This window comes from Galleria mellonella, unplaced genomic scaffold (genome assembly GCF_026898425.1).
Source record: "Galleria mellonella isolate WM207_F2 unplaced genomic scaffold, CSIRO_AGI_GalMel_v1 utg38, whole genome shotgun sequence".
Lineage (NCBI taxonomy): Eukaryota > Metazoa > Arthropoda > Insecta > Lepidoptera > Pyralidae > Galleria > Galleria mellonella.
In genome coordinates this window covers 509,267-526,892 of record NW_026442090.1, presented here as the reverse complement: position 1 = coordinate 526,892, position 17,626 = coordinate 509,267, and the positions used below count along the sequence as shown (strand labels likewise).

The 17,626-nt window shown below is 35.1% G+C and overlaps 1 protein-coding gene and 1 long non-coding RNA gene across 3 annotated transcripts in view; one reads left to right on the top strand and one right to left on the bottom strand.

Annotated features, from left to right (window-relative positions):
* Positions 1 to 17,626, bottom strand: part of LOC113523072 (uncharacterized) — a 126,981-nt gene that overhangs the window by 46,476 nt on the left and 62,879 nt on the right. The gene's annotated exons all lie outside the window — the stretch shown is intronic.
* LOC128201286 (uncharacterized) lies at positions 3,307 to 16,915 on the top strand. Its single transcript, XR_008253154.1, has 3 exons — positions 3,307 to 3,468; positions 11,823 to 11,988; positions 15,972 to 16,915. It is a non-coding gene; the product is annotated as an uncharacterized LOC128201286 (long non-coding RNA).

Sequence of the window (17,626 nt, the reverse complement as noted above, 5' to 3'; positions counted from 1 at the left end):
TCAATGAATGTAATCAATGAGTCAATTCACTGTCAATAAATAAATATAGCTAGATTCGTACACAATATTTGGAATAGATATGTGCGTTTTGATAATGCGTATTATATCATCGATAAGGCAGTTATAAAACGATAAGCTGTGCAAATTTAGAATATTTTTTGTGAAATTACTATTTACACATAATACAAGGGAAGTCCCCGAAACGAGTTATTTTCAGCGTAAAATTAATACTAAATGGATAGATTTTTTAGAATTAAAGATTAGAAAAAAAGTGGTATATTATATATTACAGTTAAAAGAGGAATAACACCTGAGTCCTCAGGAATGGCAACGCATGGGGGGTATCATGTGCGAAACAGTATACTCTGTTATGTCCATGGTACTGCTCATCTCTATAGGCAACGGTTACCACTTTCCATTAGGTGGGTGGTATGCTTGTTTGCCATCTCAGTGATATAAAAAAAAATATTTTATTTCCTACTTTTGAAATCTACGCGTACGAAATAGCAGGTAAAAAGCTAGTCAGGTAATAAAAAACTCTTAATTCCGAGAAGCAATAGTAATAAAAAATAGTAAAGACCCTTCAACAGTAAAAAAACGAAACAAGTGAAAAGAACAAGAGAAGAAATATGCCAGTGGCAATTGCAACTATGTTGTGATTAGCTCATATATTAGTAGGAACGTAAAGTGCTAACTATAGTACATAGTTAGTACCAATGTATAATTCTAGAATGTTCGACCTTCGACCTGTGTGTGTTAATTTTTAATTCATATAACAATTATTACTGCTAATCGTCTTGCATAAACAATATGAGTTTACAGAAGAAAGGAGAGTTATTTTCAGCTGATTTCCAAAGGAAGGTTCTCTTTTTATATGTATTTGTTACCTCATCACTCACACATCACACAGCTGTTTTTATTGTATTATATATTCAACTTTTTACTGGGTATTATTTAGTTTATCTTTAATTGTACGGTTATTACCCTTATACATTCTACAGTCTTCTTTCAGCTTCTCAAAGGTTGACTGTAAGAGATCCCTTTATGGGATAAGTCCGTCATTGTATATTAAATCATTTATCAGTGCTTAATTTGAATTATGTACAATAAAGATTTTACAAATATAGTACACTCCGTCAGTTCTAAACCGATTTTGGAAATTATTTTTCTGTATATATCCTATATTTACAGATAGATTTCATACAAATTTTATCACAAACAGTTTAGTAGTTTCGTTTTGAAATTAAACTACCTGGTTTAGGCATAAACACAGTCTTTTTTTGTTAATGGGGTAAAACTGTGGCTTTGGAAACCATCGTAGTTATTTATTTGAGGGGTTTTATTATTTATATACATATTTTTGGTGGGTTTTACAGTTTTTACCAATGCACTCACTAAAAATTAAAAAATCAAACATTATAATAATACTATCGTCTAAAGGAATCATACCCAAAAATCTTCACAAGCAGTTAGATATGGTACAAATTCCTACCAATACAATAGATTTGCTACAGAAAGCGGTCATCCTCAATACCTGCCGCATAGTCAGGAAATTTCTTTCCTCATCATTGTCATCGTCCTCATATATAATTTAAAGACAACCATGCTTGGCTAAGGCCCGCATGGTTGAACATTTACCCCCATAAAAAGGGAGATGTTAAATACAATATATATTTAAATAATAAAAATGTCTGGTCTGGAACAACATCTCAGACGGTTGGGATTCCGAGGCGGCTCACTCCCGGGAAAGGTGCAGAAAGCGATGCTCTTAGATTCTGTCCGCATTGTAAGCTGGTTTCTCTCCCTGGGGCCCGGGCCGGGGGTTACTTGTCATCTCCTCTCCTTAAGAGGGAAGATGAGAATTTTTGTGAAATAAAAAAATAAATAAAAATAAAAATCTATTTATGTTATATAAAATAAATATTAAAAAGGCATTTCTGCGTAATTTGTTATCTAATTCCTTATGTATTCGTCACGATATGCCAACTAACTTAGCCACGTGCATGATGTAGCCAGCATAAACGGTCAACGTAGTTGGTGTTTCTTTATTAAATATTTCATTGTCATCCAAACAAAAAATATAAAAATCTTTTCTAAGTTTTAAAATAAAACGTAAAATAAAAAAAAAAAAAAATACTGTTCGAGTCTGTTTCTTTGTTTACTTCTTTTAAAACACGCAACAGATTTTGATAAAGATTTCACTGTCATTTAGATTTTTTTACGATAACATTTTATACAAAGTTATGTTATGAATGGCTAACAAGCTGACGGCCCACCTGATGGAAAGTGGTAACCGTGGCCTAATTTTTTTTTATGGATGTTTTGCATTTCTGTTTAAAAATGAATGAATGAATAAGTATACTTTATTTACATTATACAATATAGAGAATAAGCAAGACAATAAATGTAACAATACAGTTGTATAAGTATGGTAAGGCGGTCTTATTGCTGAGAGCAATCTTTTCAAGCCAATCTATATCAACAACAGTTGAGTAGAGAGTTCGTAATGCGGACCAGTCTCATTGTTTTAATTTTTAATGGGTGATAATGAAATGGTAACCCCACCCGCGCTATCGGTATACACCGGCGGGGCACCAGTAAGAGATAATAGGTGAGAATGAAGCAGCTCAGTTAGCTCATCGTGACGAATCTAACAATATATCAATCACGATGATTTCCAGTGGGAACCACGAGGAGGTCGACCTGACAGGGTATATTGCTAGCAATAGGGCTACTAATCCCCATTACTAAGAATCCCTTCTCCCCCCCCCCTCCGGCCCCGTGACGCCTACGCGCTGAATTCCAGGTGTATTCATCACATGGGCTAACTGACCTGACTTAATGAAAAGACATCGTTCTTACCTATTGTCCCTCACTAGTACTTCGCCAGCGTATACCTTTTTTTTTATTGGGTGAAAAAGGAATGGTAACCCCGCCTGCGCTAATGGGATACGCTGGCGGGGCACCAGTGAAGGGTGATCGATGAGGATGAAAACAGGCCTGTTAGCCCATCATAGTGAATTTATCTGGAATTAATCATGATAGTTTCCAGGGGGAACCGCGAGGAGGTCGACCTGGTTGGGTATATTGCTAGCAATGGGATTCTCAGTCTTCATTACTAACAATCCCTTTCCCCCCAGCGTATACCGTTAGCGCAGGCAAGGTTACCATTCCATTACCATCCATTAAAAAAAAAGTGTAATTACCTGCGAATGCTAAATATGGATGTAAAAATAAATTTGATACCTACAGTACATATAAGGTTGTGCTATTGTGTAATTTCAACATAAAAAGGTTTATCGGTGCATGACAGGTGCACGATAAATTGAATTTTTATCACTTTTTTTTTCTATATTTGCAAAAACACGATAACACCACACTGCAATATTCATATTTTATATAGCGAAAATTATTATGCAATTTTAAGATTTTTACTTCGCAAATGACATAATTTTTTTGTGTAAATGGGTAACTTTTATTACTTTCTAAGTAGCTAAACTCATACATTAGTAATAATATAAAAAAATCTATAAATATTAACTAAATATTTAAGTTTTCATTATGCCATACGAATTTGTCCATAAAAAAGTTCGAACAACAACATGGACATCTCTTGCCCGCCGGATGATGTGTGGGCGGGCGAGGTAGAGGCCTCGGGGTGTACCCCACTACCCCGGCTTCTACTCCGGAGGCGACGACCTCCGGGTCACTGGGTTTCTTCAGCCGGCATAAAAAAGTTCGAAATATTAGCATAGCATAGAAAGGCGAATGAATTCTTTATTTTATTTGCATTCTTACGTAGCTTAAAAGTTTTTTTTTTTAACAATGCGTTTCCTGTTTGTTAGTGGCATAATAGCCATTTGCAAATATTAAAAAAAAAGATAATTCAAATTGAGAACCATAGATTAAGGATACCTGCGGTCGGACATAATTTAAATTGAGAGACGTGTGTAGCACTGGTTGCAAATCAAAATCAAATATCTACAATAAAGAAAAATTCAAGACTAAGCACATGCCAAATAAATATAACCTATCTGAAGCAGACAGATCGAAGGTGAAGGGCGGGAGGACATGCACCCTCTGGAGGGTCGTAGACGAGTGGGACACAAATGAGTTTAAACATCCATAGGACTCGCTTTATTGCATTACTGGCTTCATAGAGGGATGGCAGTTGCGCCACAGAATATATAATAGTACTTACATAGCTTCGCAATGAATTTTAGAAATAAAGAAATACATCTTAAAGTTCATTATTGTATTTCGATGTAATAAATGAATAAATAAAAAAAATACTTATCTGTAGATATCATTAAACTTCGATACAAAAATAGATATGTATATTTATCTATATCTATATATATATAATCGTTTATCTGTCTATCTAACTATCAACGAATGCCCCAAACTACTAAGTCTAATAAAACTGACATTTGAAACATAGTTTATTTAATAACATGGGCATCGCTTAAGAAAGGATTTTTGAAAATTTCAACTTTAAGTATTTATTTCATATATTTATTAACAGTATAAAATAAGCCTATTAAGTTTCAACCTTAACTTATAACAGATAAAGTTGTTTATTGTTAAATCATCGTTGTATAGTGTATACCCATACTTCAATAAGTAACAACAATGCCTAAACAAACAAATAACTCATTGAATTTCAATTCCATAGTTCCAATCGTGCTTCCTACCGCTGAGACAGGATCAACTTAGATTGCTGATTTACATCCCATATGAGGTGTCAAACAATTTTAGCCATTATGTCACAGCGATATAAATTATACTTTTGTAATTCTTATATCCGTCTACCTAAAATTAATATTGTGGTACAAATGTTAAGACGTAGCTGTGGCAAGTTCATTAAAAAAGTCCACTTTGAATTTTAATTAGTATTAATAGTAACATTTTAATAGTTATAACAATACTTTGAAGTAGATAATAAAACAAAACAAAATTTAAAAATGAAGTATCCTTTATTTAAAGGTACGAATCCCTACTCATTAAGTAAGAATTATGAGAAGCGAATGTTAAATGCTTATATAAAAGTCTTTGACGCTGTTCAATTCTGCAGTAATTCTGCAGTAATTCTGCCGTAAAACTAAATACTGTTATTAGATATTGGAATGACAACGCATAAAGGATATAATGCGCGCACAGTATACTCTGTCATTTCCATGGTACTGTTCATACTGTGTGTAGGCGACGGTTACGACATTCAATCAGGTGGAGCGTCAGCTTGTTTGTCATTCTAAGTTGCATAAAAAATATTTTATGTCTTTCTGACCGAACTTCTGTCTGGTCGTCCAATAAAGGAATTAAATTGTTAGCTACGACGCCATTACCAATCTTATTTTTCAAATTTTGCATTCCAGAAGCCGTCAATAGACTCTTTTCAAAACTGAACTGGGTTTTATGACTGAATTATTCAATTTCAACAATTAGATCTCACATTTAGTTTTAAGACTCTTGTATAAGCGTAAGCGTTTATTTATTGCTTTCAGCCACGCCAGTCGCTTATAACACGAAGCAAATGTTAAGAAGGAACAACGCTAAACTAGGGGCGACGTGTCTATTGACACTGGCTTTAACTTGACTCATTGCATCTTTATATTTATGTTTACTGCCAGCATTTAGTACGGGAAATGCATATTATTAATTCGTAAGACGGTTTGATATTATCACTTTGCAGTGTCATTTTAATATTATAATTTTTTAATCTGTAAAGCGTCCTCCCGTCGATGGATTGTTTTGAAAGTTTACAGTTTCAATCAACAGATTGATTATTAAGACGCTTATCTCAAAAATGGATTGATACATCAATCGCAGATAGGAAATTTTGGATTAGGATTGATTATTCATTTCGAGCGTAAGTGAGATACAATAGCTTTAAACGTAGGCGATGGTGTGGCCGTGTGGTCCCCGAATAGAATAGGCCACTCATTCCTTTCCCGTGTATGTCGTAAAAGTCGACTAAGGGTGGGCGAGGGATGGGCAGCAGCGTCCCTCTGACTGCGGTTGCCAATCCGCCTGCTAAATGTGGCAATTACTGACAAAACTGTGTGTACATGTGGTGGCAAGTTTATCTGATCAATACATTAATGTACTTGCATGTTATAGTTTAAGTTTGTATTTGTAAACTTCTGTTATGTGCGCCAAATAAATGAAATCAAATAAAATAAAACCCCCCAAGGGGGAGGCTTACGTTCTGCAGTGGACAATTAAAGGCTGATATGATTAAACGTTTTTTTTTTGTTTTATGGGTGAAAATGGTATGGTAACCCCACCTGCGCTATCGGTATACACTGGTGGGGTACCAATGAGGGATGTTAGGTGAGGATGAAAGATCAGTCGGTCCATTGTGTCGAATTTAATAAGACTTAATCACAATGGTTTCCAGGGGGAACCGCGTGGAGGTCGAATAAGGTATACTGCTAGTAATGGTACCGTTAGAACCCATAACTAACAATCCCTTTCCTCCCGATATGATGAAACATAGCTGATGTTCGAGCAAAACGTATTCAACTCCGGTTTTTTGGTGTTACACACATCTGCTCCCACGTGATTCTCAAATGGGGTTGGTGAACAAGCAGGCTTTAATTAGTGATAAAATCGAACATTTGAACCTTTCTACAAATGACTACTGAGGGCATAACAATGCGACGCGCGTTAATCTCGAATCGTTAACGGTTTTAACTGAAGTAAAATATTTTTATGCGGGATATCTATTTCTTCCGGGTGGTCTTAATTTTTTTTTTTGTTTCTATTTAAATATCAGAGGGAACCTTTGTAGAAAAGTCGTTTGATTGGGTATCTCTGTCCTATTCGGGTTTTTAGCGTAAAGCAGTTGTGTTGGCATGCCTGTGTTTCGGTTTGAAGAGTGGGATATGGCAATGAAATTACAGGATACAGAGGCATAACACCTTAGTCCTCAGGAATGGCAACGCTTGAAGGGTATCATGGCGAGACAGTATAAATTGTTATGTCCAGGGTACTGCTCATGTTTATAGGCGACGGTTACTACTTTCCATCAGGTGGGCCGTCAGTTTGTTTGTCATTCTATGTTGCATAGAAAAAGGATTTGTCTTCTCTAAGGTTATATAGCGTTACTATGCCTTTACACCTGTTATTTCGTGTGGTCCCGGCATAGAATAAGCTACCCTTTCCTTTCCCGTAGGTGTAGTAAGAGGCGATTAAGGGTGGGCGAGGGATGGGCAGCAATGTCGCGCTTAAAACATCTCCAAAGCCTAACTGCGATTGCCAATCCGTCTGCTAAGCATGGCAACTACTGGCAAAACTCCCCAAGGGGAGGCTTATGTTTAGCAGTGGTCAGTCAAAGGCTGATACGATGATGATGATGTGCCTTGACACATCTTATTAGATTTATTTCTAAAATGTATGTAGATTCTATTTTTTTTTATACCACTGAGGTGGCAAACAAGCATACGGCCCACTTGATGGTAAGTCGCTACCGTAGTCTACGAACGCCTGCAATATCAGGGGTATTATGCGCGCATTGCCGACCCTAACCCCCCCCCCCCCCCCCCTCCTTGAAGAACCCCATGCTGTAGTCTCTTGGGAAAACTTCAGTAGGGAGCTCATTCCATAACCTGAGTGATCGTAGGAGAAAACATTTCTGAAACGGCCTTGTACGCGACCATTTAGGCTGTAAGATATGAGAGTGAATTCCCTGTTGATGGCGAGTTCTAATAATTATACTGCACTTGTATAGAAGAGAAATATTTTTGTACAGCCATGTCGCGGCTATTCTTAAAACATAATTCAGTCCGCTTTAATCTCGGTTGATGTAAGACAAATAAACACACCTCTTCCCCGGACGGTTGTTTGAACAAGCTTCGTCTCGATTATACACATTCTTTGGGTATTAAACGTACAACATGCGATCACATGTAAAATTTACTCGTATTGTAAAGTCGTTTGCTTGGGTATCTCTGTTCCATTCGTGTTTCAAACGTAAAGCAGTTGTGTTTGCATGGCTGTGTTTCGGTTTAAAGGGTGGGATATAGCGTGAATTTACAGGGTCCAGAGGAATAACACCTGAGTCCTCAGGAATGGCAACACATGGGGGGCGGGGGTATGATGGGCGAAACAGTATACTCTGTTATGTCCATGATACTGCTCATGTCTATAGGCGACGGTTACCACTTTTCATCAGGTGGGCCGTCAGCTTGTTTGCCATTAAAATTACATTCATGTAGAAAAGTTTAAAGAATCAAAATTTAATGGCTTTTAAGTTGAAGATCACCACTTATTATTGTCATTAAATCAGTTTTCAATCGAATTTAAAAAGAAGGTTCCCAGTTCGGTTGAATTTTTTTTTGTATCTGTCATCCATTAATTCAGTCAATTAATTCTAAACTGATTTAGAAAATCATTTTTTTATCTCAAAGTGTATAGTTACACATTGGTGTCAGAAATTTTATTAAAATCGAGTCAGTAGTTTAGTTTTTAGAATAAAATAACTGGTTTTGTTTAGTTTAAAGTTGTTTTTTTTCTGTGGGGAAAAAATCTTTAATTATTATCACTAATTTATTTGTTACATGATTATCTACAAAATTTGACAATCATTTAATTTTTAATTAATAAAAAATATTAAATTAATTATTTAATTAAATGTGAAAAATGAAGCTAACCCAACACATTTATGTTTATGGTTTATTATTATCACTAAATATCAATTTTGTTAAATACTCTATGGTTAAACTTTTACTTGGACTTTAGAATTTCCTCAAGATAACAGTTAATTCACTAAAATATATTACAGTATATTTATTTTTATCTTATTTTACACTTTATTGCACCATTTATAAAATTAAATTTTATTTAACAGAATCGTTTTCCTTGAATGAGTAATTACATTGTTTTAAAACAAATTTAAATTAATGTTTATTCTCAGTTGTGGTTAACTGGGATTGTGTTGTAAAGTATTCAATTAAAACGTTTGTGAGTAATGGGGTATAACGACCTTAATGGTAGCAATATACACTATCAGCTTCTTCAAAAGGGGGGTAAAGAGGTTTCTTCAGGGTTGGCAACGCACGTTTAATACCTCTGGTATTGCAGGTGTTCATAGGCTACGGTAACCACTTACCATCAGGTGGATCGAATGCTTGTTTGCCACCTCAGTGGTAAAAAAAAACCCTCCACGTGGTTCCTCCTAGAAAGCACCGTGATTAATCCTTGATTTCGTCGTGATGGGCTAACTGACCTATTCATATCCTCGCGTATCATTTCTCATGCGGACGGGGTTATCATTCCATTTTCACTCATAAAGTGCGCAGTTGGACAGACAGACGGACAGATAGTTTAGACGTGTGCCTAACATTTCGAGACGTCGATGTCCGTCGTTGGCCCATCAATTGCACTCGATTTTGTCAAGACGCGATGAACTGATCACACAACGTGTCGATATGTTTGTCATTTCGACGACAGATCGCGTACACGTGTTACTCGTAATAACATATCTCGAATTTTACGCACTTGATAAATATTTCAAGTACTAATTAGCGTTAAGAGTTAAGCTTTTTAAGTAACGTGTGGTATAATAAAAAGTTTTTTTTTATACCACTGTGGTGGCAAACAATCATACGGCCTGATGTTAAGCGGTTATCATAACCTATAGACGCCTGTAATACCAGGGGTATTATACGCGCGTTGCCGACCCTGAAGAAACCTCTTTACTTCCTTTTGAAGAACTTCACGCTGTAGTTTCTTGAAAAAACCTCGGTAGGGAGGTCATTTCATAACCTGAGTGTTCGTGGTAGAAAACATCTCTAAAACCGCATTGTACGCGACCTAGGAAGTAGTTTAAAAATAGTAGTTTCTGAGCTTAATATAAAAATGATTCATTCCATACTACGAACTCTATAGTACGAATGAATCGCCCCCTTATCGTCCAATGCAAGTGGGGTAATAATTTCATTTCATGGTACTTCTCGAGGCGCTGAGCGTTAATATTTTCGCGCGCCCCTCAAGAGCCCTCCGGTGCGAGATTGGCGCCAACTTAACATTCAAACAGATTATAAAGAACTGCGCAGATTCGCAAAGGGGCTTTGTGTAGTCGAATAAACGATTTGTTATTTCAAAATAATTATTAAGCGACACAATTAATTGTACCTATTCTGTTCTGGCGAAATATTGGGACTGTTTTTAGGGGAAGAGTCAAGCAATTTTAGACTTTGCAACTTTTGTCGACGTTTTACAATAGAGTGAAATATAAAGAAAAGGCAGGTACTGTGTGTTAATGAGAGAAATAATTAAATTATTCGTGTTGAAAGGGAACACGGGAACGGTTGTTCGTTAGATTCGAAATAGTGACAAGACAATAAATAACCTTTTGTTCTCTTTTTATATAATTTTAATAAAGAAATTTGAAATTATTAGTATAATCTAATAATTTTGTCTTAAAGTTTTTATTTATCACTTAGCATGGGAAACAAGCTGACGGAAAGTACCTGATGGAAAGTAGTAACTATCGTCTTAATTCATCTAACGTGCCAAATTTATGTACATTAACCACGATGGTTTTCAAAGGGAACCGCATGGGGATCGATTTCTATCTCTCATTGCTAGCAATGGGGCTACTAGTGCCCATTAATAACGATCCATTGTCCCCCTTCGCCTATACGAAGTACGAACAATACTATGGTATCCTTTGTTCCTTGCGAATTTTGAACACAAAAGACTAAACTAAGGTTTCTTCCCTCAAACAACTCTGCCGTTTTTAAAATTAGTTCGTCAAACGATGTTTAAATGCAAAATCTCTTATAAATAAATATCCACATAAATGAATGTTTTGATAATTAAATAAACAACATTAAATCTTTTGGAGAAAACAATAAATAGTGTCTATCTATCTATTAAAATATACTCGTATTTAGTGGTAAAAAAATTGTTCAAGGTCCTATAAATTAATTCAAATAAAAGATAATTCTAACTTGGAGGTACTCGTATATTTGTCTATGGTACATTAATATTCATACCATAAACTAAAGATACCTTCGGTCTTAAGTACGGTCCATAACTATCTAAATAACAAATTAATTGGAGGGAAGAGATTAGTGACGGCGATTATTGCAAGTAATTTAGCAGATCGACTTCCTTATGGTCATACTGAAGTCATCGTGGTGAATTCGTCACGATGGACCCACTGACCTTAGTTCAACCTTACTTATAAATCCTCACTAAGGTACCTTGCCAGCTTGAATCAGTAATGCAGGGATAGTATTCTATATTCAAACAAAAAAAGGTTGAAGGGAAAGGGATTGTTAGTAATAGAGACTGAGAATCCCATTGCTAGCAATATACCCAACCAGGTCGACCTCCTCGCGATTCTCTCTGGAAACTATCATAGTTAATTCCTGATGAATTCATCATGATGGGCTAACTGACCTGTTTTCATTCTCATCTATCACTCTTCACTGGTGTTCCGCCAGCGTATTCCGTTAGCGCAGGCGGGGTTACTATACCATTAACAACCATAAAAAAAAAAACATTAAAAAAGGGGGAAGCGATTGTCATCAGATCAGGTCGACATCATTTGTGGTTAATTCTTGTTCAATTTATCACTATGGACCAACTGATCTGCCTTCATCTACACCTGTCACAATGCACTAGTGATTCGTCAGCGTATACCAATAGCGCAGGCGGGGTTACTATTCCATCTTCACCCATTAAAAAAAAAACATTAAAAAAAATTAAGACGTTCCATAGTAACCGCACACAAATGAAGTATATTTGATTTAATGGTCAAAAGGAATGGCCCGTTAAATTGTATTTATTTGTGAAAACAATGATTACAGGGTTCCACCGGCCGACCACCTGCGAACAGATTGGATACAAAATTACAAGGGACACGAATCATGGTGTGGTTTGCCGGCTACACCGAATGGTAAACAGTTATTCACAGTGCAAGCTATGGTGTAGGTACTGCCTAGTTTTGAATGCAATTTCGGCTGGAAAGACCGGGTAAAAACTTTAGCTGTTGCTATATATATAAATACATATATTTGTGTATAAGTACGTATGAAGATTTATTATAGTAGTTTTAAAATTAAATACCAATATATATGTATGGTATCAGTTTTTTTTTATACAACTTAGAATGGCAAACAAGCTGACGGTCCACCTGATGGAAAGTGGTAACCGTTGCCTATACACATGAACAGTACCATGGGTATAACAGAGTATACTGTTTCGCCCATGATACCCCTCATGCGTTGCTATTCCTGAGGACTCAGGTGTTATTCCTCTGTATCCTGTAAATTCACGCCATATCCCACCCTTCAAACCGAAACACAGCCATGCAAATACTACTGCTTCACGGTAGAAACACGAATGGGACAGAGGTACCCAAGCAATCGACTTTTGTACAAAGTCTTTCTCTAACTGTCCACTAGTGAACATAGGCTTCCCCTACGAGGGGCTTTGCCAGTAGTTGTTGAGGGATCGGCAGCGTCTTAAAACATCACCAAAAACCTAACTGCGGTTGCTAACCCGTCTGCCAAGCGTGGCAACTACTGGTAAAATCCTCCTTCATGAAGGAAGTCTATGTTCAGCAATGGATAGTTAATTGCTGGTATGATGATGATCTGTGTAGATGTAGGTCTTGGCATAGAATAGGCCACCATTTCCTTTCCCGTGGGTATCGGAAGTGGCGACTAAGGGAGCTTATAGTCGAGGGATGGGCAACAGCATCTCTCTTAAAACATCACCAAAAGCCAAACTGCGGTTGCCAATCTGCCTGCCATGCGTGGCAACATACTGTCGCCAATGTTCTAAGTCGCATTCAGTCTATGACAACAACGGATACAATGGGTGTCACAGTATATATTCTACTGTTCGTGTCTATAGGTAACAGTTACCTATTGACGTACTTTAGATTATTTATAGAGGGAGCTTGACTCTTTAAAAACAGTGCATATGTACTCTCAGATATGCCTTTGCCTTTAGCTGAAAGCTTCTCTCCTGGTTCTGGGGTACAATTATGGGGTAGGCATGGATCACGTGACCTCCCCTTCAATATGACGTAAGCTTGACTTTTGCACCTAGACTTTTTCTATAACAAACAAGTATCTACGCAGCATAGATACTGAAACACAAATAGATACATTTGCGCACGCTCTATCTCAACTTTACATCATTCATCACACTTCTAGCCAGACTAAACACACTATTCAATCTTATTAATATAATAAAATATTAATTGAACGATGTCTGTACATGGAAAATCATTATACCATCATATCAGCCTTTAACTATTACCTGCTGAACATAAGCCTCTCCTTTGAAGGTTTTGCCAGTAGTTCTCAAGCTTGGTAGATGAATAGGCAACTGTAATTAGGCTTCGATGATGTTTTAAGAGAGACGCTACTGCCCATCCCTCGTTCTCACTTAATCGCCTCTTACGACACACACGGGAAAGAAGGGGTTAGTCTATTCTATGTCGACACCACATGGACATGGAAAATATTTAAGAAAAGGAAGGAAAGATTATTTATTTAATACACGACGCACCTTTTTAGTATCCTTTTTAATTTTATTAAAAATAAGTTTTTGTTTATAATTTGAAGTCTGTGTCAGTTTAGTTTTTGTTTCGTTCGCTTTTTTGCTCTCTTGATTTGCTTTGATTATTTTTTTTTTATATATAAATATATTATCTTTCTAAAAACACCGTGTTTCCATACCAGCATATAAGTATGGAAACATCGCTCGTCGATTCGCTCACAGGTATTGTAAGATGCTTAGGAGCAATAGTAGCCAAAACAAATACTTTTAGAAATTTCGTTTGCCTGTCTATATGTTTAGACATCACGCAAAAAGTACTAAACCAAATTGAATGCGGTTTTCACTGTTGTGTTCTTGATAATGTAACTTAAAAACTGGTGTATATTTGATTCCGATACACCATCTAAAAGTGGTCTTAACAATTCTGAAAACGAAGTGTACGTAGTAACGTGTAAAAAGCTAGTAGGCAATGATTCAACAATCAACTGTATAGATAGATATATATAATCTACCAGGTAGGTAGATTATAAGAAAATTGTCTGTTCTTACACCGCATAGTAAAAAAATATTACGAAAATAATTTCGGAAAGAAGGTTCTCGATAAAATTGTGTTACACGGTCAAGTAGGAAATTTTAAATTGAATTTGAGAAATTTTTTGACAATTCATAGGGCTGTTTAAAAGTTATGGACAGGCCATTGCAAAAAGAACGACCATAATTCGTTTTATAAAAAAAACTTCAATTATGGCAACATATTTTTTTTTTTATTTAAAAACTAAACTACTCAATCGATTTTACTAAATACTATATAGAATCAATTTGAAAGTATATGTTTTCAGATAGAAGAGAAATTTTCAAACCAATTTGTAAATGGCAGAATTATGAGGTAATAAACATAAAAGAAAAACAATCAAATCGAGAACCTCCTCTTTCTTTGAAGTCGGTTAAAAAGGCAACGCAATCGAGTGCTTACCATAACCATAAAAGAGTTCAGGCGAATTAAAAACTTTCTCCTTTTGGAACTTACTTATAAAAAAAACCTATAAAATTTTACTATATCTTTTAATATATTGTTATTATAAATACGTAATGTAAAAGTTTTTAAAATTATTGTTATTCAATTAATTACTTGAATAATAAGTTATTTGTTTATTATTACTCAAAGCACCGTCAAATGGTTGTGTTGATTTAAAAAAAAATCTATACACAAATACCCACATTATCCAGTTTTAAAATATATATTTTTAATCTATTATAATTATGAACTAAGTAATGTCATCCATATAAAAAAATATATGAAACGAAATTTCAAATCGTACACGTTAACAAATGTGAAACGTGTGACAGAGACAGGTATAGTGAAATCGTAATGGCCCTACGTAATTACATAGACCACCCGCGAGATCTCGCTCGCACCGTCCATTATGGAGGGATTTTTTATGGAAAATAATAATCGACACAATGAAGTCATCAAACGAAACACGGACACACCGCGAGTGGCCCTTGGCGCTGCTAATGTCTACGTAATCGATTAAATTAATCTAAGATAATATTACAGTATCGATTGGCTATCGATTACTAGTGGAAATGTGTATTGATGACGTAGGAAGTCATAAATTACAGTTAATGTTTAATAAAAACACTTTTAGCCACAAAAGATACCCATATTTGGTACCAGCATTATTTTTATCATGTTTTCACATCGTGGAGTTTTTTTTTTGTTTTATTGCACTATAAACTGTATCTAATCATAGGTAGATTTTTAACCGAATATCATTCCATATTTGTAAATAATTATTAATTGTAGGTATATATTTACTAATAAATACTTTTTTATTTATTCATTACTTATTTATTTAACACTTTATATGTATTATTGTATACAGATATGTATGTATTTTGATTTTAATTATATGAGTTACTTTGTATATATGTCAACATATTTATTATTTCTTAATAGAAACAACTACACTGTTTCCTCCTATTATTGTACGCACACTGCCCGCTAGTAATTAATGCTCCTTTCCACACAGGGTTTGCTGGAAGAGAACTCTTATAGAGTGAAGCTCGCCTGTTTATTTTTTTTTTTATTTAATATATATTATATGTTTGTAATTCTTTGTGTACAATAAAGAATAAAAAAATAAATTTATTGCACCAATATTACAGGATTTGTTGAAGAATTTTCAATAAGTATAGTGTAGTACAAAAGTCGGTCTTATTGTTAAGCAATCTAATATGGATGAATTAATATCATATATACGATATATGTTCATTGAATATTTTTCCGTACTTTTTTCTTTTACAAATTTTCAGTTTTTCTAGACAACAAAGTCATATTTGTAGATAATTAGTAAGGCTTAATTATTTATTCCAATTATTATTTTTTTTTTTGGGAAATGTGAAGTTTTACTAGTACAAAAGAGCTTGCGGTTTGCTTTCAGATTGTATACAATATAAAAGACAAATTAAGATATCAACGAGAGTAAAAAAATTAAATTAGCTCGAGCAATGCGCATTTCCTCAGCGGAAGAGTTGTCCGTCTGTGACCATCGCAATTCCCTACCGTTACGGACGATTCAGTTTTCCGGAACGCACAACACTAGCCCATTGTGCTGTGGAACGGGTGTGTGAGAACAAGAAAAAGGATACACAATTATAGAATTTTATTATCTATGGATAATGGAAGAGATCCGAGGTATAATGATGATTTGGAGCGATTAGACTGAATTAATAATAGAAAAAAAAAAATAGAAGTTATTATTCAATTAAGGATAAATTCTATTTCTAAATGAAGATTGTTTTTAATTCGTACGATTTTTTTTTATATAAAATTTAAGAGACGTTCATCACCTCAATTGTGAGTTGATTTTAATTTTTTTTTTTAATTTAAGAATTTTCTCCGTGTTGTGTATAGATGCTGTCAAATTTGTAATCGGTTTTATGTAAATTTATTATTAAAAATTCAAGACATAAATGGAAGTAAACAAAATATAATATTATGTCTAAATTACTTAAATTGGATACTACATAGGAATATGGTATGTTCACGGCATAGAATGGGCCATCCCTTACTTTCCTGTGAGTAGCATAAGAGACGACTAAGAGAATTATATGATCGAAGGATGCAGCAGCATCCCTCTCAAAATATGTATCATCAAAGTTTTAAATGCAATTGCCAACTCCCCTGCCAAACGTGGGCAAAAGCCTCCTTATGGGGAGGCCTATGTTCAGCAGTGGACACAGTGGACAGTTAACAGCAGATATGATGATGGTGATGATGATGATACCTAACTATAATGATATAAATATAATTATAAATAAGTTCTATCTAGGCAACTACATTTATGTAAATACCTTTATATACAGATATTAATATATAAATAATATGTAGACATTAATTATTGTTATTTAACTACATATTAAAAAAATGAATACTCAGTTTGATTTTCATAATAAAACCTAATACTTTGTACAATTGTATATAGAATTAGACACTACCCATATCAAAAGTACCAAAAGTTCGCGAACTGTTACAAGTGTCCAACACTAAACATGAGGTAGGTACGCAGTAATAAACTGCCTCAACAAGTCTGAAACAGACATTAAACCCATCCGAGGCGTCCAACAAACTTACAGGTCAGTGCTGAGGCCGAGGCCGCTACATTTTAGAGACAAGTAGATTATAATGTACGATTTACACCAAACGTTGCGCATTAGAGCGCATTTTACAATGTGTTGAAGGAAATTACTTTTTCAGTAATGTTTATTTTATATTTGTACGACACTTAGAGGACCCGTCAGATGTGCGCGCATTCCGCGGAATGCTGTCGGCAACAGCTGCATTCCATGACATGTCGAAGTCGGCTGAATGAGTGGGAATTCCTGGAGCAGATTTTCATTCTTTTTCAACCGAACGCGGTTAGCAGTCGACGGATGTGGACTAAAGCCGTCCAAGCACGCGTTTCAATGCGGACCGTTTGATGTAAATCGTACATTTATTTTATTTAAAGGTTAAAAGTACACAAATTGTTACTATGCCCCATTTCTATACATTTTATAATATGTATTGTATCGATGTAACACAGTCTATACAGAC